This window comes from Canis aureus, chromosome 8 (genome assembly GCF_053574225.1).
Source record: "Canis aureus isolate CA01 chromosome 8, VMU_Caureus_v.1.0, whole genome shotgun sequence".
Classification (NCBI taxonomy): Eukaryota; Metazoa; Chordata; class Mammalia; order Carnivora; family Canidae; genus Canis; species Canis aureus.
The window spans coordinates 11,798,471-11,822,601 of NC_135618.1; the positions used below are offsets into that span (position 1 = coordinate 11,798,471).

At 38.9% G+C, this 24,131-nt stretch overlaps 1 protein-coding gene across 34 annotated transcripts in view; it reads left to right on the forward strand.

The window, feature by feature from the left end:
- Positions 1–24,131, forward strand: part of ADGRL2 (adhesion G protein-coupled receptor L2) — a 619,232-nt gene that overhangs the window by 416,866 nt on the left and 178,235 nt on the right. Inside the window, exon 1 of one of the 34 annotated variants that reach the window (XM_077905164.1) lies at positions 12,256–12,365. The exons of 31 other annotated variants lie outside the window; for them this stretch is intronic. The gene's annotated coding sequence lies outside the window, so the exon portion shown is untranslated. Of the gene's footprint in view, positions 1–12,255; positions 12,366–12,573; positions 12,591–13,667; positions 13,751–24,131 lie in introns of those variants that run through there. 2 more of the 34 variants (XM_077905165.1, XM_077905163.1) reach the window with 2 other exon arrangements.

The window sequence follows — 24,131 nt, forward strand, 5'->3', positions numbered from 1 at the left end:
ACAAACTTGGGATAGTAAAAAAAATGTTCATGACTCAGGTTCAGTAGATAATCTTAATTCTTGGTAAATACTCTCCTTTGAAAAGTACACCCTTGTGCTCACTTCAGCAGCACATACACTGAAAAGTACACCCTTAACAAAGAATATTTTTGAACATATCTGAGAATATCAATTGCTTCTACTATTTTTGGGGGGCTTAGCTTGTTTGCCTTAAAACATTTTGTGTTTAGCTGTTTCTGCTGTATTAGCGTGTCTTAATTGTTTTAACTGTTCTTTTAAGCCCTGTGTATTAACACTTAAAAAAGCCCTGTGTATTTGCTTCCATTTGTTTGTTTGGTTGAAAAAGACGGATTCCTTTCATGTGTCCTCCCTTGGTGAACTACACTTATGGGATATTAGGTAATACAAAAATAATAAAAATCATCATTTGTTACTGTCAAGTTACCTCGCCATGTAGAGGGAAACTGAACACCTCTCCGAAAGAAAAGAATATGCAAGAGTAAACACCAGGGAAAGAGTGCTAGAAAGTGTTGCCAACTGAGGAGAAAAAGAGAATACTGCTGAATATAAATATAAGTAGAGAGAGGATTGAGTTAATCAGTGAGAATGGGGGGTGTGGCATTATAACTTCAAAATTGAGTTATTTAGTAAGTGAACAAATGAGGTGGTGTATATGTACTTCCTTTTTTTTTTTAAGATTTTATTTATTTATTCATGAGAGACACACAGACAGAGGCAGAGGGAGAAGCAGGCTCCCTGCAGGGAGCCCGACGTGGGACTCGATCCAGGGACTCGATCCAGGGACTCCAGGATCACACCCTGGGCCGAAGGCAGGAGCTAAACCGCTGAGCCACCCAGGGATCCCCTGCACTTCCTTTGAACACAGTAAAGCACTATTACTACTATACATTTCTTCATATCTTCAACATATATTAACAATATAATTCACGCATTCACATGTAAGTTTTTGACCACTGGAGCTCAAAAATGAAAACGTTCCTAAGAATAGGAAAGAAAAAGTAAGTGAAAGACAGTGAGGCTAAACATATAGCTCTCTAGATCTATCTTTCTATTTCTCATTTTACTAAGATATGGGGAAGGGGTGCCCGCCTGGCTCAGTTGGAGGAGCACGTGGCTCTTGATATTGGATTCATGGGTTCCAGCCAATGTTGAGTGTAGAGATTACTTAAATTAATGAATTAAAAAACAAAACAAAACCAAAAATATGAGTGAAATATATCTCACTTTCATTTAATGACACCATTAAAGTAGAACACAAAACATTATCACTGATAAGGTGATTCATGGCACAAGATGCTTTGACTTGATTTTGAGAAGGTCATAGGGAATGGTGGAGAATGTGGTACATGTTTTCATTAAAAGAGAAGGCCTCTCCTGCTGGATGTTGCTATGAAGTAACATCCACTCAATGTTGTTGGACATTTCCTTTTTTTTTTTTTTTCAGAAGCTGGAAACCCATGTTTTGCTAGAAACTTCCTAATTTTTAAAACTTGACAAATAACTGTTTAAAAACAAAGAAAATACTATGTGACCCAAGATCTTTGGAGCCAATAAATTTTTGTTGCCTAGATTTTATACAGGCCAGCAGTTCATGACCTCTTTTGTATGCTGTGCTAAGAGCTGGCATAGAGAGTTTAGTGAGATTTTAAGGAGCTTACTGTCTCGTGTGAGAGGAGTAAATCAATAAGTACAATAATGTGTAATAAGAGCTATGATAATCAATGTTCATTTTTTATGGTTCTTCAATACTCAAAAATTGCATGTCATCAAAGAAAGATAAAATAATACTCACTATGATTTTCTTAGATAGCAAAGTACTATACTAATATATTTTGAAAAGATTTTTTTTTAAAACAGGAATATACAGAAAAAGAAACAGAATTTAAAGTGTCGGCAGAAAATGAGAAGATCTTCCTTGGAAATTTTGATTAATTTACTCCTTAAGATAATATTAATAAAACTTGCTAGTTATTTGGCAGGAAAAAAAATTGGTTAAAATGTTTTTTGGCTCTTTGATGTAGGGTTCCAGTCTTTGAGTGCTTAGTGAATCATAAATGAGCTAAGATGGAAGTATGATACTTGTACCATAATGCATAAAATATCAAATGTTTTGCGTTTGAATAAAACCAAAGTGCCAGGGTACAAAATATAACCTTTGAAATGCTTCATGTAAGTCCCACTGATTCTAATTTCTGAAGTTTCCTAAATATATCGTTACGTTATATAAGTTGTTGGGATAGAAAAGTAGAAGGGAGAAAGCTTGTTCTAGGTAATATAGAACAGATAGCCAACTTTTCAACTGTTTTGAATTCAAAAGCTCAAACACATTAATCTCCTGCCTTCCTTGGGCTATTTCCCACCTCTCCGGCATACACACACACACACACACACACACACACACACACACGAAGGTAATAGTGCTCTCTACTCTCTGAACAATTTATCTGCATTTGTGATTCTCTTCTCTTAAAAGCACACTCACACACAAATATTGTTATTAAATTAATTTTTAGGAAAACACTCAAATTTTCATTGTCACCGACTTGTAAAGACAGTAAAATATTTACATATGGTCTATAAAAATAATTCAATAAATGGACTAAACAAATGTGTTAAGTAAATTTATGTATGTGTGTTTATATGTACACTTGTGATAAGTATATTTGTATAAGATTTCTAGGTTATTTGACTTGTAATATCCATATCAGCAAAGCAATGCTACAAATATTTGAATAAGAAGTAGCCTTATTATTGAACTAAATATTATAGTAGTATTCATGATTATGGGATTCTCACTCGTATAGTCTATAAACAATAGACTATAGCTCAGGTCTTTTGCTAGACACTAAAGGGGCCACTGTTCTTCAAAAGTCTGAGGGTAGGTAAAGTGTTTTTAAAAATTACTTCATCTGGGATCCCTGGGTAGCTTAGCGGTTTAGCACCTGCCTTTGGCCCAGGGTGTGATCCTGGAGTCGCGGGATCAAGTCCTACATCAGGTTCCCTGCATGGAGCCTGCTTCTCCCTCTGCTTATGTCTCTGCCTCTCTCTCTGTCTCTTATGAATAAATAAAATCTTTAAAAAAATACTTCATCTGATTGGTTTATGCCATTCTGAACAGTATACTATTACTTCCTATATATATGCTTGGAGGTAGTTTGGGGGGCTATCTACACTTCTCAATATAAGAATGTAAGCAGGGAGAGAGGTGCTTCCAGAAAGGAAGTTCCAGATAGGAGTTTTAGGCATGTGATGAATTTTTGAAAGACTATTGTCTCCCCAAGAGTTCATGATGGTACATTGGTATAACAAGAACCTTCAACAGTTGTATCAGTCCCCTGGGGACTTTTCATACCTCGTTACTAAGATTCGAGTATTGTGGATAATGGGTACAAAACCGTATAATGTTATAGCTGGGTTTATGGATTGTCAGGTAAAGGAGAAAAGGACTGGAGAAAGTAGAAGTTTCAGATTTTACTAACTGCCACAAACATAGATTGAGATTTTAATGTGCATAATATTAGGACCTCTCTGGTAAATAAAACTAAAAGGAATTTGTTGAAAGGATAAGTCACAAAACTGAAATAAAACCTGAATGAACCCACCAAAACCTAACAGAATGGAGAGGGGTCCAGCATTACAAAGGAAAAACTGGATGGAGTTTCCAAAAGAAGGATGACTAGAAAGTAAAAACAAACATATACATATATATATATATCTCCTATTTTGTTCTGTGTAGGAGATACTTAGGTGAAAGCTTATTTCCTTGTATGTTTAAAAATAAAATTGGGGAGAACCTTTCATAAATTTATTCTATAACCTTATCAAACCTAGGAAAATATTCCATCATTTTCATTATTTTTATAAGTAAAAATGCATCTTCGGGGAAAAAAGAACAATAAGATCTATTTGAGAGAAAATTCTGTGAAGTAGGAGATTGTGAATAAATAGTATATAGTTAAAATTCCTGAGTGCCATGCATATTAAGCGTATTACATAAATCTTTATGTCCTAATTAGTTTTGTGTATTTGCTTATAAATTTTTGTGTATATTCTTATTTATTTTCCATGTATATCTGCCTTTTGTTTCCACACATGATTTATTTCTCTGGGGAAGGAGTATGTTTACCACTTTCCACTAGCACCTAGAGCACTGAATTGAGGAAAACAAGTTTTCTACGAGTGTTGAATAATTGCCTTTATTATCCTTACATTTTGAAAAATATGTCAGCCTGCAATCTCAGTAAAAATGCAAAATTAAAAATGAGTAAAAAAATAACGTGCACATTTCTCTGACATGAAACCACCCTGTTGTGCCAAATGTAGCACAAATGGCCCTCTAACAGGGGTCCTATGCAAACAGTGGGTGATCAAAGAACACGTCAGCAGCAACACCAAGTCACACTGGTGGTGTCAAGGACAATGTATTCTGAATTCTATTTCATATTTCTTCTGTGATATTGTGCCAGAACACAAATATATAGACACAGATATATACATATACATGTGCATATATATTTTACAGAATTTAAATAATTCATTCAAATAAATTATTTACATGATTTAAAAATTCCTTTGTCAAACAGATTAATGGAACCTTGTTATTCAAAAGATAAATCATTTTATATGAAGTGGCAAAGACTTCAAGGGCTAATAAAGGTTTTATGAGAGATAAACTTTTAATGAATTAATACTTTTGCATGTACTTATTTTCTATATACATAAATATATACACAGATGCTTACAATGATATTGATATCAACATTTCTGACTGACGTTTAAGGAAACAGTATTCACAGTGTTTAAAATCAAGTGTTTTATAGATTTGATTTTTAGGAGCTGATTGTTTATAATTCACCAAGCAAAGTAGAAGGTTTAAATAATAGTGCTGTAAATGTTATAATCTGCGTAATGAGATAGAATAGATGTTTTTCTATATGTAATTTACATGAATCATTAATCCCGAACAATTTTATGTATGTCATTTTCTAGGGCTTATAATGTATTTAGCACTTATGCCCTTTTGCTGCACAGGTCTTAATCAGAAAGATGCTTTGCTCTAGAAAATTACGGTGAACTTGTATTTGTATAACAAGATCTTAAGACCCTGGGAAAAAATTTTAAGGATTTTTTATGAAGCTCAGTACACATTCTTCAGCTAAATTTTGGCATAGTTTCAATTTGAGACTCCAATGAAATTCAATTGGTTTATTTTATAATTAAAAACAAGGAAATCATAGGAACAAAAATATATAATGTATAGCACTCATGTTTATAATAGAAACATCCATAAAGAAAGAAACATGTTCTAACTTTTCTCATTACTCCAAAGAGAATTGCATCTTTAATCACATAAAGCACAACTGCTTTCTAATTTTGTTTAAAGTGTTTCAATACTTACAAAACCCAGATCAGGTTATTGTAAATCTAGAGCAAATTAGAATCATTGGCCTCTGCTCAGCTCTATGTAAGGGTTCTATGTAAATCATAAATTTAATGGCATACTAAGACACACATCTGTTTCAGTTTTGTAGAAGTTAATAATCTAACTATAGAGTATTTAAACACTTCTTTCATTAACTGGAAAATTGAGGCAACGATAGACTTCCCTTAGTTATAAGGTGTAATATTTTACCTCCAAATTTTGATAAGCTATAAACTTACCGAAGTAGTTAAAGGTAGTTTTCTAAATATTCAATCTGTATCTATTTTTGATATCACATGATTTCCTCCTTATATAGAAATATTCATTATAAGCAAATAGGCTAGCATTATCATCTCAAATCTACACCTGCATAAACTATCTTGATTTATATATATCATATCTTAAATCCCTTTGCAATAGGGCATTGGAGAGAGAGTAAATATTGAGTAATTATATGAATTGTCAAAATTCATTGTTTTTATTATTTTTCAGATTCCTTATTTGATTACCCATAGTTTTTTTTTTTGTTTGTTTTGAATGATAAATGATTGTCTTCTGGGGAATCCATATTATTTAAAAATAGTTTATATTCTTGACTATTTCAAACATTCACATTTTATAGCGGCACTCTTATTCAACTTTTCTCTAAATTTATTTGAACAAGTTTTAAGTATTTTTTTCATGTTATTTCCATGATCTATGTCTTTGAGACATGCTACTTCATATATAGCAGTATTCCAGTATCATAATGAATTATTGTGTTTCAATTATCATTAGATAATAAACAGGAAATTAGTTTTTCTTGTAGTGTATTCCACATTGTCTGAACAATGAAATATATGTGGTTTGAATTTGGGTCATTAATTCAGGTAGTAAGGACATAGTTCTAATTAAATTGGTGTCATAAATTACTTTCCCATAATGAAGGGGGGCACTCTTTTAATGCACTAACAGAGTTATTTGTAGATATGTGATTTTGGTAACCAGGACAGTTGGATAAGAGGGTGGATGGTTCAGTGCAACACAACTCCAACACTGGAACAGAACCATTCGAAGAATATATTGTTCAGGTGATAGTTCCAGCAACTTCTTTTTTAATGTTAGAATAGCTGGAGAGGTTATGTGTTTTTATTTTTTAACCTAAAACAAAATTGTTTTCATTGAATACAGCTCCACAAAACCTTATCATTTCCAAATCATTTCAGTATTCCTTTGAGATATAAATGACATTTTAGCATGATTCTAAATTCGGATGCTTATTTTAAAAAAAACGAATTCTCTTCTAATGTACTTTTACTTATCAAAAAACATATGCCTATTACATCATTGTTTGGTCTAGGTCCTAAGTGATTGATTTCATAGTGACCTTAAGAATGCACCGTAATGAGCTGCAATAGGTTGTAACTTAATTATAAAGATTTAAATTCTTCTTGAAAATAGAGATGGCAACATTCTATTATCTTATCAAGAAACTATGATGAGAGCTAGGCTTAGAAGGAAAATCTTTGCAAATTACCATTCTATTTTCCACATGCTCAGACAAATTTCTGGTTACTGAAATATACACAACAAAGAAAGGCCTTTAAATAATAAGGCAGCGGGACACCTGGGTGGCTCAGTGGAGAGCGTCTGCCTTTGGCTCAGGGTGTGATCCTGGAGCCCTGGGATCTAGTCCCACATCGGGCTCCCTGCATGGAGCATGCTTCTCCCTCTGCCTGTGTCTCTGCCTCTCTCTGTGTGTCTCTTATGAACAAACAAACAAACAAACAAATAAATAAAATCTTTAAAAAAATAAGGCAGGTAACCAGAGTTAAAAAATATCTATCATATTAGAGAACAAAATAATGAAAAATGTTGGAAAGAGATAGTTTATACGATCAGAAGGATCAACTAAAGTTAAAGTCAAACATCTTATGTTATACAATTTTACACTATAAAATATTTTCAAACAACTACAACAAAATAATTTTTAGTTGAAAAAATACTGATATCATAGTACAATTATTATTATATTATGCTTATCATTAAGAGAATTATAATGTTATCTAATATGAAACTATTTGCAGTGTTATATAATTGTATCTTTGACTCACTTTCTAAGATGCAAGAGGCATTTTTGAGTTTGTTTTCTGACTCTTAAAAGCCTTTTGCAAGTTTGCTGTGCTACAATGAACTATGACATGAATAATCAAAGTCATTCTCAGAGACACAAAAACTTCAATTTTTACTTCTGTGAAATTGCTATTTGGTTATCTTTGAGGGTTTAGATCCAAGAGAGTGGAGTCGCCTCTACTATTAACCGCTGCCTTGCTTTTGTTCCACCCAAGCTATGCATGTTTGCTTTACCAAGAATTGCCCATTTAAATGTTTTATAGTTAAAACAAAGAGTTGTGATTTAGGTTATTTTTAGTTTAACCTCAATATTTTTAAAAAATCAAAGAAATTTCATCTCTGTTGTTGATAGAGGTTTTCTGCATATATTAAAAAGGGATGGGGAGATCTATTTTAAACTACGGACTTTAATAGAATATTTGGTTGTGAGTACGATGAACAAATTAATTATTATAAGAAGTTAGACACCTTTGTATAAAATTAGTGTTATTACAGTTATACTTCATGGTTAGACAGAAACATTGATAGAAGAAGATCTATAAGACCCAGTTACAAAAAAAAAAAAAAAAAAAAAAGACCCACTTACAGAAAATCCTCCAAGTGCAGAGATTAACAAGAGTTATGGGAACAATCTATGGGAAAGAAAGACTAAGAGTTGTGTAAGAGTCAGTAGAACAACAATTACGTAGGACGTCTTTTTTAATATGCTTACCTTTGAGTATCATAATGGCAATGGTTTAACATTTTTATAACATTTTATATATGGTTATTTATATATGGTTATACATATAAACACTCTGCACAGAGTCATGCTACCAGTTGTATTGGCAGATTTATTTTTTAAAAGTATTAATTATAAAATGACAGGTATATAGTAATACATGTGATTATATACTTCTAAGTAGTATCATTAGGCGCAGGTCACCATAATCACATGTATACTGTAGTTTAAATGTCATTACTGTAGGAGACTGCATCTCTACGTACGTTTTGGATAGAGTTTGGCTTTCCTGGGTAAAGATTTACTCAGCCTGAAGAGCACTGGGAGTATAGTTAAACTTATTGGCGTTGCCAAATGCTTTCATATGTTTCCGTTCTCATGGAAAGTGAGTTTTGATTTCTTTTCAGCCTACATGCATGGCTACGCTAAAATGAAAAAAACAAAGCTAACAACTTTCAACCAGTTCTAGTTAAGTTTAGTATTCACACATTGCTTTGATCTGCTCAGGGGCTTTCAACTAGTTCTTTTCTAGAGTAGGGAAAGCTAGTTTCAGCACTAAGCATCACTGAAGAGTAATGATGAAGCAATGGGAACTGGTTAACTTCAGGGTGAGATCTAGCTGATTTTATTTCTGCTCCTGTGTTAGAGACCAGATCAGTTTCACCTGTTATTTGTTTACTTGTTTGTTTTACCTTAGAACTCGCATTTCTCTTATCATATGCTTTTGCCTATGATAGGCCGTGAATACGGCCTACTCTCATGAATAGTTCTCTAGAGCTGCATAGCTCAAACGTAGGATTTTTGGCCCAGTATCAAGTCCCCAATCTCCCCACTCCACCCCAGCCCACCTCCATGTATATCCAAGTTTGCCAGAATGAGGCAGTGAAGAAGTCACTTGCTGTGTTCTACTAGTTTGTATTGCTCATGATATTTTAATGCCCACTTTCCTACTTCATCAGATTCTTTAATTTGGGACCCAAACTATTGTTACTCATACTTGTATTTTGACAAGTACCTCATCACTCTCCTTTAAACAAAGGTGCGTGGATGGTAATAGCTTCAAAAATTAGCATAATTTCCTGTATCAGAAATATGTGAACCCATAGAATAAAATAATCTTTAGTTTCTTAAAGTTGCTTAAATTAAAAACATGAGTTTCTACAGTTGGAAAAAAAAACATATATGGTTAAAATGTTTGAAGCCCATCAATCTCTCTAACCACATAAGCTAACGAGTTCCTTCTGTTTTCTTTGAATGAAATCACCATGAGTGGTTAGATGTTGATTTAACATAAAACAAATGGAAATGGGTGTTTCCTTTGTCCTTTGCAGAATTTATTTTTAAAAACAATTAGCAAGTATTATGAATAAGTCAATAATTTTGCCATTACTTAAATAATAATACAGATTGAGTAGTTAAATTGATTGGATTTTAGGGAATGCATAATATACTCCAATTCCCCTTAACTTGCTAACATCTGCAGACATTATTAAGCTTCTCATTTCATTTTTTTCCCTACCATAACACCTGTATTGTTATAAATTATGTTTTGAATTGTCATGAAGTGTCAGGCAAATTATGTTTTCTGGATGTGTGTGTGTCATTTAAGGGTTCCTTTGTAATGGCAGGTTTGCGGCTAACAGCTTAATCTTGAATATATCGATGCAATTAAAAGCTCTTTTTCAATTCTTCTTTGTGGATACTATTATGGGTAAAGTGCAAGGGAAGAATTAAAAATTTAATGTTAAAAACATCCTAGAGAAGGAATACATTTGGCTGTAATTTTAAAAACACAGCAAGCTTATTATATTCTTAGGAGAAACGTGTTGAACCCTTTGAATTCTATAAAATACACATCCTATTGAATTAAAATTAAAAACTTGTTTGACGCATTTTCCACTCCCTATAGTTTTAACCCACCTCTGACAACTTCATCCCCCCCTCCATGCATCCTCCTTTTTTTGTGATATGGTCTTTTCAGGAACATGGAGAGTGACTCACTTAGGTCCTGAGCATCAAAGAATGTCAGACCTATGAAATGTAGGCAGTGGGTTCTTCCAGAGATTCTTTCTGAGAGAGTTAAATAAATAAGTAAATGAGCCAACATATGGCCTGCTTAATTCAGTCAAAAATTTCTATTGATTACTTACTAAGCTCACTAAATAAAAACTTCAGCCCAGGTTTTGCCTCCCAAAAGAAAATAGGATTAGACTGATCTATGCACTCACTGGGGCTTCTTGCCCCAGATGAGTGAGAAACCTTCAAAGATGAACAAAAGAAAGGGCTAAAATCTACGATAAATGTAGATTATTATTAGCTTGACATATTTTGGCTTATAATCTTGAATGAAACAATTTTTAATTCCAGAAGAGACTGTGATATAAATGACCTCTGAGATCTGAGAGTACTATAATGTTGCTTCTTTTCAACTAACGTAGCCTGATTTAATTTTTCCAGGTAGATCTGTTGTATGTGAAATTTTGACATATTTAAAAACTTTAGATACACAGTAAGGTTGCACACCAACTCTGCGTGAGAGTTTTTTTTTCCCCCAGACTAGCTTGTGTCCCACATCGATAATATTTGAATTATGTTATCTAAGAAATTCCAAATGGGAGTGTTTATGTAGTTTAAAGCAGAAATGCTCTGAGTGGCTCCTCTTATCTTTTGGAATGACGAGAATATTAAAACAGCAATACCTTACGTAGACAGAAATTTGCTCATCAAGGATTCTCGTTTTGAGAAGTAAAATGACCAAAAAAAAAAAAATGGGGGGGGGTACGTTTCCGTTATTTGCACATGGGTACTCTTCACATATGATCTTTCTACAAGTTGAGAACAAACTTGACCAATAGCTTGGTATTACATTATTATGTATTATGGGTATTATATTATCACAAATATCTGGCTTTGTGACAAAATCCTGATAGGTATTTAGAGTCTTCAAGTCTTTTGAACAATCTGCTGCTGACATTTTAATAACACTGTTGTCTGAAATGAATTCTGAAGTATGAGGACTACAACATACCCGCAGCAACAAAGAGTACATAGTTTCTGGAAGCAGAGAGGCTCAAGTTTCATCTCATTTTCTGGAGGTTTTAAATCTTGATGCATCGGTTTTCCCTGAATACCAATGCATCCACGATTCTTTAATTGAGGGCTGCCTTCAGGAGTAGCATCAGTGATTGAGAAACACATCTAAAAAGTTAGTGACTTGCAGCTTATATTTTGCATATAGACAGACAGATATGCATACATGCATATCTGCACTTTGGATTTTCCTCGTATGCAGAGGGCACCGAAGCTGGCTTTAAAACAGGTTTCCAGCGGGACGTGCCCCGTGCCGTCTGCTCCCCCCGGCTCGGGTCCACCCCGGCGCGGACACGACCCGCGGGGAGGCGGCCAGGAAGCGCGGCCACCGGACCAGAGCAAAAGCACCTTCAGTGCAAGGAAACGAGGGAAACCGACCTAACAGCTCGACGAACGCGCTCGCGAGCCGAGAGCCTCGTAGTCTCCTTCCCTTCCCCTGCTCACCCTGCTGGGTTTAATCAAAAAACAAGCAAAAACGCTCTTGCGAAACAGGAGTCGATAAAGTCAAAGTTTGGCGAGGTCCCTGGAACTACAAAGCCAGAGTCGCCGCAATTTTTTCTTTTTTCTTTTTCTTTTTTTTTTTAAACCGTGACTGCGGGGACCGAGCGCGCGGGCAGGGTCGGGCATCCCGGGCGCGGGGCCCGAGCGCCCCCGGCTGCCCCCCGGGCCCCCCGCTCGCCGCCCGGGCCGCACACAAAGGGAGGGCTGCGCGCACCCAAAGTTTCGAGTCCCCGGGCTCGCGGCGCGGAGAAAAGAGAAAACCTGGAGACCGGGAGGGTCCCGGACGCAGCGCGGGCGCCGGTCCCGGGGCGCGGAGGGGGCGCGGAGGGAGCGGGGAGGGCGCCCCCACCCCGTGCGCCCCGCCTCGGAGGCCCGGGCCCCGCGCTCGGCCGCGCGGTCCCCGGCACCCCTCACCCCGTTCCAGAGATAAAATCAATGTTCTTTAAAGTGCGTGTGTGCGTGGACAGGACGGAGAGCGCGCGGAGCAGCGGGCGCGCAGTGAGTGCAGCGGGGCGCGGGGGGCCGGGGCCGCGGGGAGGGGTCGCGGGGGGGCGGAGGGGGAGGGGGAGGGGAGGGGCGCCCGCCGCCGCAGGCCGCCTCCGGGGCGCGTTCCGGGGCCGAGCGCGCCCCCCGCCGCCGCCGCCGCCGCCGCCCGGACCGCCCTGCAGCCGCCCCGACCTCGGGCGGCTGCTCGGCTGCTCGGCTGCTCGGACGCGGGAGCCCGTAAGTGCCGCCGCCGCCGCCGCCGCCGCCGCTCGGGTGCCGCGGCCAGTGGCCCTGGGGCGCCCAGGACCGTGTGGAGGATCCGCTCCACGGTTTGGACTTCGCTGCCTGGAGAGTCTTTCTTTCTGACTTTGCCGGAGCAAAAAAAAAAAAAAAAAAAAAACAAAAAACCGGGAGGGAGAAGGAGATGTGTCCTTCGCCGCGGTGCACGCGAATATGTTTGTAGGATGAGTCGGAGTCGGGGCGGGGGCGGCGGGGGTGGGGATGTGGGGAGGCGGCGGCGGCGGCGGCGGCGGCTGGAGGTGACTCCAGTTCAGCCCTCGCCGAGAGTCCGTGTCAGGACTTCGCGCTGCCCCGGCTCCCTCTCCTCCTCGCGTCTCCTCTCCTCTCCCTCTCGGGCTCGGGCTCGCACACACACACTCGCAGAGGTGCCGGCGCGCGAGCGGGAGCTTACCCGAGGATTCCGCGGGGCCGTGGGGGGCCGCTCCGTCCGCGGCCGTGCGTGGCGTGGCTCTTCCGTGCACGCCCTGCCTCCCCGGCCCGGAGCCCCGACATGCGAGGACCGGCCGCCGCCGCCGCCGCCGCCGCGCGCCCCGAGGCCGCAGGGTCGGCGCGGACCGCGGGCTGAGCCGCTCCGCCGGCCGGACGGGGTTGGCCTCGCGCCGCCGGCCTCTGCCCGCCCCGCCCGCGGCGGCCGCTCCGAGGGGACTCCCCAAGTCCGCGCGCCTCTGCCGGGCTGCTGCTGCTGCTGCTTCTTCTTCTTTTTTTTTTTTTTAAACCTCCGCCACCCCTTGCACTCTGATTCCAATTTTTTTTTTTTTTTTTTTTTTGCTTTTCTCTCGGGGCGCGTGCGGTCCGGGGCTGCGCGCGCGTGTCCAAGAGCCCGGCGCCAGCGGCGTGCGGGAGACGGCGGGACGATGCTGACCTAAGCCCCCGGAGCCGCCCGGCGCTGGCTGCTTGGCTGCAGGAGGCGGCGGCGGCGGCGGCGGCCGAGCAGGAGGACGCGCCGTGTCCGGCCGGCGAGCCGCGGCGCTGCCTCCCGTGCGCACCGCGCGGCCGGCCTCGGCCCTCCCCGGCCGGGGTCGCCGCTGCCCCGCGCTCCTCGCCCCGCGCGGCCCCCGCGCGCTCGGCCCGCCCCCGGGGCGCGCTCGCAGACCGAGGTAAGAGCCGCGGGAGCGAACCTGGCCGCCTCCGTGCCGGGCCCCGGGGACCTGTTTGCGCCGCGCCTCCCGCCCGGGCTGGCCGCTGGGGGTGCGGGGGAGCTCGGTGCGGGTGCGCCTCGGGCCCCGCGCGCCTCCCGCCGAGACTCCGGCCCCGTCCGTCCGGCCGGCCGGCCTCGCCTTCCGCAGGCTGCGTGCAGGGGCGCGGGGGACTGACCGTGGGCTCTGCCTTGGGGGGTTTCCGGGAAGCTTGGGTCGGAGGGGGCCGCTCGCCCTTTTTGCAGCCCGTCCCGGGAGGGGGGCTCGGGGTGCGGAGCCCGCGCCCCGCGCCCCCGCGCCCCCTCGCCCCGGCCGCAGACCTGTCCCGGGCTGTAAGTGGAGCGGGGAGGCCGGGCGCCAGCTCCAGGGGGGCGGCTGGGGCGAGTTGTCGCGGGCCCTTGTTTTCTCCCGTCGGTGGGGAGGTGGTGCGGAGAGGCGAGGATGACAGCAAAGCGCAGCCAGATGTGGCCAGGCCGGCGCGGGGGCTGGCAACGATTAGGGGGGCCCCGCGGGGCGGGGGGGCGCAGAGACTCTCCCGGACCCGCAGTGAGAGGGCAGCAGCGGGCCGCGCTGGGCCTGCGGGAGAAGTTCCCGGCCGTGGGCTCCTGGGGCGGCTGCGGGGCTGGGGACCTCGGGGAGCCCGGTTTGTAGGTTGGGGGTGCCGGGCGCGGATGCACCGGGGGGGTGCGTGGGGGGGGGCGGCGGGAGAAGGCGTGGGAGGGGCGCGGGGAGAGGGGCGCCCCCATCCCCCCCATCCCCACCCCATCCCCACCCCCCGGGCCCGCCGAGCGTGGGCTCCGTGATTGGCTGGGGCGCCCCGACCCTCCGGCGGGGACCGAGCCGTGGGGCTGCGCGCCTGCAGGGCTCCTCGCTTGGGATCCGGAAAGTTTGCTGCTTGCGTCCGACCACGGGGCTTGGGCTGGGGGAGAGCGCTGCAGGCTGTACTTTGTGCACAAAGTGTCGCTGACCCGGAGGCTAAGGAACGTATGTTTTTTTATTTTTTTTTTAATTTATTTTATTTTTTGATGCTCGGTTCCTTCCATCCTCTTAAAGCATCGTTGGAGGGACAGGTCGTGCGGTCCGTATTCTTCGCTGGTCTTCTACGGACTCCTCCTCCTCCTCCTCCTCCCCCTCTCCCCCCCTTCTCCTCTCTTCCCCCCTTCCCGGGCTCTCTCATTCCGCTCTTCCTGATGCAAACACGGTGTTGTCTCGGATTCAGACCGAGGAAATGTTTTCCTCCTGTTTCTTGAAAGGTGTCAGGCTGCTTAGCAGCTCCTCCAAGCAGCCTGGGAGCGCGGAGCCGCAGCCACCGGCCATATGGTTCCCGTTACAAAGGCCGGGTCCCGAGGCCCCGAGGCCCCGCCGCTCCCCGCCGCTCCCCGCCCCCGCCCCAGGCTTGCATTTTCTGCTGCAGCCCTTACAGGACGTCCCCTTCCCTCCCCCCCCCCCCCCCCCCCCCGTCCAGAGGCTTACACTTAACGGACGCTGTGGGTTCATTCATTTCCCTGTCACTGTTTGTGTCTGGAACGGGCCCCACCGAGTTTGCTCTTTGCTCAACTCGAGTTGCACAAGGAAGAAAAGTCACATCCCTTGGGTAAATAATTGCCTGTTGGGATGTCTCTTTGTAAATCGAGTTTGATCTTGGGCCGACCTTAAAAGATGGGCACTAAGGGGAGGGTGCCATAGGAATCCACCGCCCAAAACCTAGGGTGGTTTGTGTAAGCGTCTTTAGCAGCATTCCGAGTTGTTCTGACTCTTGACCTAAGTAAGAGGTAACTTTGTCACTCGATTTAGTAGGTTTATAACCTTTGCAAAACCCTACGTGTGAAAAGTCTACTTCTGTTCAGGTGTGCTGTGGAACTTTTTGTTGTCCCTCCCTCCACCCTCCAGGAAATTTATGCATGATAGAGAGAAGACTGCAGAACAAATGTTCTGTTGTTTAGTTCCTTCAGACATTCCGAATCTCTCCTTTTGTTGCTTGCCTCTAAAAGAGGTGCCATTTCACATCATTCTGCACAAATTGTTTGAATTAATGCAAGTGTGAATTCTTACCGTTTGAAGGGGACTATTAGCATATCAAAGGTTTCTTAGCTTCAGCTCAATTGAGAAAACTTCAGCCTGTCTCCCATTTGCTTCCAAGCAGAGGCCCAAAGGGCAATGAGAATTGTAAAGGGTAAAAATGGGGAGGTGGATTCAGGCTGTGTTCCTGAACTTTCACTGTTTTGTAATTATGTGAGCGAAAAACATTGTCTATTGCTGTGGAGCCCCTTGCAAATGGCAAGACAATTATTTTCTATTGATAAATGGTTTGTTCCTAGAAAAAGGGTGACCTTTTATTTTATGATAGTCACTGTTGCCTGTCTTTTGGGGTCCCTTCAGTGGAAGAGAGTGAGAAAGCTTTTCCTTCTAACTTAATACTTTTCTAGGGCCTACACTTTGTTATATGAGTAAAATGGGAAAGAAAGCCTTTTAATTAGTCTATAAAACAATAGAAATCTTGTGATGAAGAGATACTCATTCTTGCACCGAGGAAACTTATTTTTTAATACACTTGCTAAATTAAAGGGGAAAATCAATGGAGGGTTTGAATATTAAAAACTCAGCATGAACTTGTTAATGCAACTTGTGCAAGTGTAAATTTGAAAGAGTTCTAGGTGATAGGTTATTTGTGCATTCTAGTTAGTAGTGATTCTTTTTGCATATTTACTGTTTTGTCTCAAAAGTTTTCTATTTTATCAAACGCTGTAATCTGGAGAATTCACCTTACAGTTGGTTTATTTTTCCTCAGATTTATAGCATATTTGTTAATCTTTCTTTTTTCTTTTTTTTTTTTTTTACATTTGCAGAGAGATACGTTCTTTGAATTTCTTAAATCAATATCCATGAGTGAAGAAACAAGGACAAGTACTTGGGTCATTTGGGTCATTTTTATGGCAAGCAGATGGGTCAAGGGAGAACTTTGTTCATCAACTTCTAGGGAAGTGTTGGTTTTATTTATTTAGCTTAAGAGTTCCTAAAGCGTAGTTTTACGATAAAAATGAACCTCAGAAAAGGTTTTGAAGCCCATATTTTCTATAGTTTTACCTTGGATGGTTAGTTGATTTTCAACATGAATTTATACTCTCTCATTGGAGAAGGATTTTTTTTTCTTTAATTAAAGTTCGGAACTGCTTGTTTTTATTCTAATACTGAAAATTAACTGTAACCAACACTTTTGGAGGGAAAGTTATCATTACATCAGTTGCCTAACATTTTTAGTTTTTAGTTTAATAAGATACTTTATTCAGATTAAGAGATTTTTTTTTTTTTTTTTTTTTAGTGGCATTCAAATTGTATATCATTCTCCTGAAATCATTTTATGATAGTTTATGTATCTGGTCCCTTCAGTTGTCTAAGAAGTACTTTTGAGGTAAAAATGTCCACATTGATGTAATTGCTATTATTGCACTTAAGTTGCTGTTAACTAGTCTGCTTTGAATGCGGAGTGCTATAAAGAAAACATTATCCTTTAGAGCTATTAGTGATAATCTAAAAATTGTCTTGAAAACATTGCTCTTCATTTTATGTGATGGTGATCCTGAATTCAGCAAATCTCTGAAGGTGTAAAATGCAGTGAAAAGATTTTTCAACATTTCAATGACAAAATTGGACTACTTAGAGAAAAATTAATGTGTTGTAGAAGCACTTCAGCTGCCATTTTCAATCATTGTGGGTTACTATGTGTTGGCAACAGAAAATGAATTTAGAAATGCAGATAGCTCTGGGAGCAGGTAGTTGGTAGAAATCAGAATACTAAGTCATATGGGGTAGAACAAACCAATTACTTCTGGTTTGGACTTGAGAATTTCAAATAAATATGATTTTTTCAGGCATCTGACTCCGCGTTATTAATGGACTAACATCAAAGCAGACAACAAAACTTCCACATGTTATAAAAACTAATATTAAATACACAGATCTCACATGGAGTAGTAGTACAAGTCTTAATTTAAGACAAGCAGTTGGAGTTTTTATTGCTGCAATTTTCACAATCAGCAGAAACGTTAACACCAAGCTTCTGGGCGTTTCCATTCTTAAAATAAGCAAGAGGAGAGCTTTAAAATTGAGGTTTACTTAAGGTTAGGTCTTTATTTGATCATTATTGAAGCTTTCTGTGTTTTATTAAAAAATCTAAAACAATATTTTAATGTCTTAAGTAATACAGGAATATGTGAGCTAAGATTGAGAAGTTGGGAAGGTCAAGAGGTAACTGGAAATCTGTACACCTTAGTAATAAAATGTTATTGCTGTCTTTTCTATCAAAATATTTATTTGACCTAACTTTTGTGAATAAATACTGAAATCACACTTAGTTTATTGACAGATGTAGTATGGGATGAAGAGAGCATTACAATTTAGGTATGGGCTGCACACACTATATACCTACCTGAGAGAAATCTGTTCTCATTTTATTAAGAATCCATACTACTAGCCCAATTGCTGATATTTAGGAGCACAGATTAACTGTATTTAGATTAAGAATGAAATACAGTTTTCGAAATTGGAAGAATTCAGTGATTAAAGATTTCAGAATTGCTGTTTTTACAAAGAGGCTCCTCAAAGACTATACACTTTGCCTCTTCCATGTTCACCGTATCTGATTTTGACTTTTGAAGGAGAGGTAGACATTTGACATCTGTCTGCTTTTCTGTGGAAAATATACATGTAAAATTAAAGTGGAATTCTTTTCAAACTGGTAAATTTTAGAAATAAAGTACATGATTATGAAGAAAGGTTCATAAAGTTATTTGCAAAAATACATAAAAAATTTGGCAAATTGATGGTTTTGATCAAGTGTTAAAAATAGCAACTTTAGCTCTTAGACCTGAAAAGGCCTTGAATTCCTGTTTATGTTTTTTGGTCATATCAGTTCCTAAGGTAATTTGTTTAAATATTAGTTCATGTTACGTAAATAGATAACTGCTTTGGAACTATTTTCAAGAAAGATTAAAACATTTCTATTTTAAAGATAGATTAAAATCATAGCTTTAACTTCTCTCTTACATAACACTAATTAGTCTATAGCCCCACCTAAATATTCATCTCTTCAAATAATTCTTGATTGAAGGTTGAAAGGTTGAAAAGTATTTAATCACCCCGATTACTGTAATTAGACTTGATGTTATCAGAAAAATTGAGACTGTTCTCTGGAATCTTTTTGCTACTCAAGATTGGTCAAGTAGTGATTTTTTTTTTTTTTTTGATGCTTTCAGAAAAATGCTTAAGAAATGGGTTGTTTAACATAGAGATAGCTAATGATTGGAATTAGGGAATTAGAATCCTAAAATGATGACATTTTTCTTGACCTACGTGTGAATAACTTTTAGAGGAGAAACTATATAACTGGAGGTCTGTAATTCCTAAATTTTATTCAGGACATCAATGTGGCATTTTGACTTTATAGGTTTTGTTATGTGTATGTTATAAACAATGAAAATCTCTTTACTGCTCTTTTGATGTAAGTAGGCATTTTTTTTACGGGGACCTCTGTGTCATACTAGGTCTTAATCAACCAAAAGACTTAAAAATCTTTTTACATCATTTAGCTGATGGACTAACTGTAGGCAATAATTTGCAAATACTTTCTAAATTTTTGTGTAATGAATTTAAAAAAATTATTTCTTGGGAAAAATAACCTCCCATATATTGCCAATAAAAACTGTCTTAAAAAAAGGTAGATTGAGTGAAGGAACTAGCGCTGAACACCTGCAAGTAAAGTGCAGCTTACAGCAAAATACTATTGATTGCTTTGAAGCAGAGAGCAAGTTTAAATACAATTTGTTTAATTACAACAAAAATGCAGTTTTATGAAGTAATATAGTTTGTCTTCATAGAGAATTTTATGCATTGTGTGGTGGTAAGTAAAATCCCATCACAGTTGTATAAATTTGTTCAATTACCAGAACGGCTAAAAGAAAAAAAAATCAATTTACGTTGAAAAGCAACAGAAATTAGATTACCTTGGTTAGTAGGAACTTGCCAGCAATGTCTAAATTGCTTAATAATATCAAAAGCTACCATGTTTCACAGTGTAAGGATATTGGCCTCTGTTTTAATATGCATATATCTTGTTTACTTCGTGACCTTTGTTATGGGAACTTTTTCTTTTTGTTTTCCGTTTTTGTTTTTATGGAAAGTATTCCACTAGGTACAAGCAACTGTTTCCACTTGCATATTCTTACTTGATTTAGAGATTTTGCTTTTTGTCGTTGCGTTTCTGGATTTCTAGAATTTGTTATCAGCTGATATTTCAGAGGAGTGTAGTGAAATATCAGATGTAATTTTAGGCATCAAAAGAAATCTAACCCATCAGTATGGGTAGCTAGGTTATTATCAGCAACAGAAAACACATTTTAGGAATTTTTACTACTGACTCTAGAATGATAAGGAATTTTAAGTCTTAAATTCTTGTAGCAGTAAGGTGGCATGGGATTCATCATAGCGGATAGCTGGGCACCTGTTTTATTACCACCTTGATTCATTCTGGCACCCAGATTTACCGAAGTGCAAGAAGAGGCACAACTGCTGCTCACAGCCACCCGGCTGTTTTTAGGTCATGAAGTCAACTTCCTGGAATTTCTGGGGAAACCAGTTGAAAAGGGAGGACAAATGTCACTTTAAATAGAGATGTTTAAATCAGATTTCTGCCTGAGGGTAAAATTTAGGTCTGTTTTAGCCCGGATGTAATGTCTCCCTCTACAGAGCACAGCATTAATCACTACCTGACAAGAAAACCTATGCTGAGCAAAAAAGGCCCCTGTTGGTCTTGTCATTGATTTTTTCCAATCTGTAAGGAGTACGTTATAAACATTAAAATTCACACACAGGGATTACACCTTAATCTCTGAATATCAGTATTGAAATTAGTTGCCTTAAAAGAAGCCTACTTAAAGCTAAAAAAAGAAGAAAAAAACTTTGGGAGGCTTTTATAAGGATAGATTCAATATTTTTATAAAAATAGAAATATTAAAAAGCTGACAGATTAAACAGAAGTTAAGATATTAAAATAATAACCAAATCTTAATTCTGTTTAAGATGTATTAAGTGACTTCAAAAATGTATGGATTTTTTGTTTTGATTTTTAATAAATCTGATAGAAAAAAAGGTAAAAGCGAACTGTTAGTTCTTGGTCATGAGAGATATAAGAAGTTGAAAAGATGGTTAACTTTAGAATTAGACTAGTTCAGAGGCTTACTATTTTGCTAGGACAAAACCGGATACAACCCTGTATCTTTTTCTAGATGAATAATAAAATCTTTTGCCATTGTAGAAGTGAAAAATGCATGAGAAGTTCCTCAAAAGGAAAAATTTTGCTTTTTCAATTATTAGATAATACTCTTTAACTCCTTTCTTGATCAAATAACTCCTCTATACACGTGTACATATATAAGCATGGAACTTACATTGTTTCCTTGTATATATCCATATTCATGACAGTTATTGGCTAAAAATTACAGCAAATGTAAGTATAAATGTAAAATAAATATGATGAAAATACCTGTTTTTAAACTGATTTTCAGAAAGATATGACTTAATCTGTGTTTTGTTCTCAAAGGTACTTACTACTACCTTTGAATCATGAAATGTGCTTGTAGCTCTCATGCTTTGCATCATTTTGTAGGTATTTTTAGATCAGCCTGTACCTCAAACAGATATTGCCCTGGTTTTAGATGATGAAATAATCTAACCCCAATATTGTCATATATGGTTGTTGGCTGCTGCGGTGGGCTAGGTGACCTTACTAATGCTTTCTTTCGTGGAGAACAGTAAGGAGTGTCTATAAAGAAAGCAAAAGAGAGTTCTATTTTGTTTATAAAGTAAGTTCTAATTTTAATCATTTATTCTTAAAATAGAATACTGTGACTGCAGTTTTCCATATAATGAGGGAATCATTACAAGATTTTAGAACTGGCCTTCAGTTGATATATTTCTGTTTCATGTAGGTTAAATTTACTTAATCAGTTCCCAACTACAATTTACATTAAAACATGATGTCAAAAATGATTTTCCCTGTGTCTTTACTTTGAAACAAAGTATTTCTATTTGGAATTCTCATTTCTTTATTCTATGGGTACTTTCCTTACAGAAATTTTATTCTGTCTTAAAAGCCTACCTTTTTTTTTTACTGGTTATTACTGTGGGTATTGATTAGAACTTACAGAACACAGTTTTTTATACAATATTTTCTCCACTCATCCTTGTGTTCTTAATCTGAGATGCTTATGGTGTGTTTTAATTCTTAAAATTCCTGGTCTTCCTGTGGTTAATGTCCAGGAGAGTTTAGGAAAACATTCATTTTGGTGACATTGTAAGCTTATACACTTGTATTCCAGTGATTGTGAATATTTTTATAGAATTTGACAAAGGCTTAATGTATTAAATGAAGAATTGATACAATTTATCTTGTTTTTCATTTTAAAAAAGATGGACATAATTCTGAAGCATTTCCTTTTACTTCAGATCCATCAACAAATAAAAGCTATACCAAAATTTTGATAGCCTGACATTTCACTTTTACTAAGGACATTTAACTGTTTTTGTCCTTTCAAACTTCCGTGAATGTCATTAGAAAGAGAGTATTTGGATATTAATTGCTCCTTTTGGATAGGTCTATAGATAAGTAATAGAGATGTCTCCCCCCACCTTTGTTTTTTTTCTGCTGCAAATGCTTGATTCCCTTAGCTCTGATGGAAGTCACTTTTTTTATTATCATTGGTTTTAAACTTACATCTATAGCCTATTTAAAAATATAAGTGAAAAAAAAATTTATTTTTCCCTTAAGTGGAAAACTCTCTACAAACGTGGCTTATTACAAGATGCCTTTCCCCTTAACCTTATTTTCTTTGTTTAAGTAGAAAAGAAATTTAACTGATATTTTTGTATGTTTAGCATGAAAGTGAGCATATCTCTTAATTTACATATGTTTAATATTTAATAAGGATCTTAGTTTAAAAAAATCCACTTTATAAGCCTGTCACTTCATTTATGGATAAGTCAAATTGAATGCCTCAAATTTGTAGTCACCGCTTATGTGTTATAAGGTAGCGCATACGTGTTTGAAGGGAAAAATCAGGGTGACCTCAAACTGTCCGGTAATAATTTTCGGTAAGACATTGCCCCCAAGACTATGAAACCATTCTTAACTTTGCCTTTTTTGCCCCTGCTCCTTTGTCAGAGATGTACCTTATATCTGTATACTCGGATAAAGGAATATGATGAAGAGGAGAGTGTGCAAACAGAAATCTGAAACAGATTCTGAAAAAGATATGATGGAGGCGTAAAGAGCATTTTGCAAATCAAGTCAGTTTTTCTTTTCATATTGAATGAATGAAAGTAAATTTATTGTTCAGAAATATATACTTCCAGGTTTAAGTTTCAGAATTATTCTAAATAAGGAGAAAATGTAGTGGTTTCTGCATTTATTTAAAATTTATCTTTTATCCTTCACCGTAAGTCAATCCTAAAATACCACCTTCAGTTGTTTACTTTGGGATCAGAAGATGCATCAGATAAACGGGTTGAACAGCTTTGTTTGGGGTGGTCTATCATTTCAGGCTGGTGCTGTGTAAGCAAGGTAATGTTTTCTTTTCCTTGAAATACACTTTGTAAGAGTGGCTCTTGGGTGACTTTGAAAAGTTTGTATATCTTGCCTGTTCAAGCTGCATTCTTACCCAGGCTGAAGGACAAGAATAATCATGTTGAACCACAAATTTTCAGAAGCAGTTATTTTAATCAGATAATTGGTAAGGAGGAGACGCTAGATAATAGTATTTTTATACAATGGTGACCTGCATCTTTACCAGGCAACTGTCTACATGTTTCAGATATTTTTGCTAACCCTTGTTATTACCTGCAGAGGGAGCTTGTATATGAGATAAAATAATCAAGGCAGTATCAATTGATATTGCTTCTTTGAAAATTATGTTTTTTAAACATTTTTAATTTTTGTTTGAGAAAAATTGTTCTAAGGAAAATAAAGCATTTGGGATTAGCCACGTTATAGTGAAATTTAATATACTAAATGCCCAAGTATTTATCATTTCCTATATTCACAGATTACAGACGTGCTTATTACCTTTCCTTAATTAGTAAAAATTACTTGAAAGGTACTGAAGATAATGAATCAGATTCATTTTGAGATGCTAACTATTTTTATGATTGGCCAAAGCTCTGGATGACAGTAGAACTGTGTCTTGTTTAAATATCTAATAATTGTTAAAAGAGAGATCGGATTTTTAAAAAAATTTTTCAGATTATGTAAAATGTTATAAAGTGATGACTGAACAATAAGTAGTAAATTACA